The following is a 2,002-nucleotide window of genomic DNA, read 5'->3' on the forward strand; positions in this document are numbered from 1 at the left end:
CCCCACGCCGCCCTGCCAGCGGTGACAAACCCAACAAAGGGAAGAGAAAAGCACTTGTCATCCAGAATGCGGAGCGCGCGGAAGCAAATTTATTTTTAGATAAATCTAAAGCTTAATTTGTGAAGCTAATATCAATCAAAATGAGAGATGGGTTTTTTTAAGTCCTCTTGCAGCCGTGCAATTTATACTGCCTGTCTCTTCTCCCCGCTCCCCAAACAGCAAAGGCAGCCGCTAAGTTTAATATCAACCTCATGCATGCCTGCCTTAGAAATTATTATATTATTATTATTTTAATAGGAGGATATTTGCAGACCAGGAATGGCATCTTTCCCCCCCCGTTTTCCTGCAGCACCTGTGGGGTGCTGTGCCCCTCTGGGGCAAAGTGGGGCTATGGGTGGTGGTGGCCTCACCCTGGGTGCCGGGACACATCTCTGGGTGTGTGTGGGGTCCTTCCCCCACCTCTAGCTGGAGGTGGAGCTATGGGTGATGGTGGCTTCACCCTGGGTGCCAGAACACTTCTCTGGGGGTGTGTGGGGTCCTTCCCCCACCTCTAGCTGGTGGGACACGCATTTTGGGTCCCCACCAGCCCCCCCTGAGCCCGCTGGAGCCGCCGCTGCAGAGTCCTGGATGGAGGCAGGTGCCCACCGAGGAAAAGATCCATTTATTTGGCGTGACCCGTTGGAAGTCTTCCCGTGCGCGGTGAAATCCTCCTCCCAGAAGGAGCTGTCTGAGGGGGAGAATTAACCTGCTAAATAATAAAAAACCCCGCGCACCTCCTAATGAAATGTAATGACTTGGAGAGCGGCAAGATGGATCGCGCCGTCGCTCCCAGCCACTCGCCCTGATTTATGGCGACGTGGGACCCGTGATGGAGGCAGCGCTAATGAATCCCCCTCCCAGGGATGCTGCCGACAGAGAAAAGTTTCTCCTGGGGCCTCCCAAAGAGACTCCTCGCACCGGGCAGCCCTGGCCTCGGTGGGGAGGGACCCCCTGCTTTGGTAGCCCCCAAAGCCCAGGGGAGCCCTGTGGGTCAGGGGACAGTGGGGATGGCCGGGGCCGTGTCATGGGGCTGCCACTGGTGCTGCCACTCTGTGCCCAGCACAGCAGGACACCCCCACCACGTTAAGCACCCCCGTGCTACAGCCTCACATATTTCTTCTGATGGGGCATCTTTTGATGGCATCATTTGTGGCATCATTTGACAAAGATCTAAGCAAATATTTTTCTCCAGCCGGTCTAATTTTAACGTGCAAGCAAGGCAACGGCATCCCACCCCCCACCACCGTTTGACAAAGATCTAAGCAAAATTTTTTCTCCAGCCGGTCTAATTTTAACGTGCAAGCAAGGCAACGGCATCCCACCCCCCACCACCTCCCTAACCCCCCACCACGGCCCAGTAACATTAACCTCGGTGAAAATTCCCTTTTGTCCCAATTTCTCTTTGTTCCCCGGATGGGCTGTCACGAGCTGCCGGTGACGGAGCGGTCCCCTCCCGACACGCCAGAAATACCGGCACAACCACACGGTACAGCAAGAGAGGGATGGAGCCATGCTCCCCGACTGCAGCACGTGGCCCTGTCCCTGTCCCCAACCCTGGCAGGGCTGGGGGGAAGCAGCCAAAAATAAGGAAAATACAGCTTTGCCCCCCCATGAACCATCCCTCTGCCTCCCGTTAGTGGTTCCCAGCCAACACCTATGGTTTCGCTGTCTTTTGGGTGTCACCCCAACATCACCACCCTGCAGGGCTCAGGCTGGTGGCTCTGGTGGGGGTTGTGGCTGCTCCACGCTGCCAGACACCCGGGTACCCCCACCACCCCGCCGTGGGCTTCTCCTCACACCACTCTGGCAGCCGGAGGTGGCCACGGGCAAGTTGGGGCAGGGACAGGTTTAAAAATGATCCTCATTCTGCAGGTGGGTAAGTGGAAAATAAAGCCCCCCCCCCTGGCCAAGCCTGTGCCCTCCCAGCCGTGCCAGGGTTGCAGGCAGCCGTGGGCAGGGGTGC

This window comes from Calidris pugnax, unplaced genomic scaffold (genome assembly GCF_001431845.1).
Source record: "Calidris pugnax isolate Ruff unplaced genomic scaffold, ASM143184v1 scaffold106, whole genome shotgun sequence".
Classification (NCBI taxonomy): domain Eukaryota; kingdom Metazoa; phylum Chordata; class Aves; order Charadriiformes; family Scolopacidae; genus Calidris; species Calidris pugnax.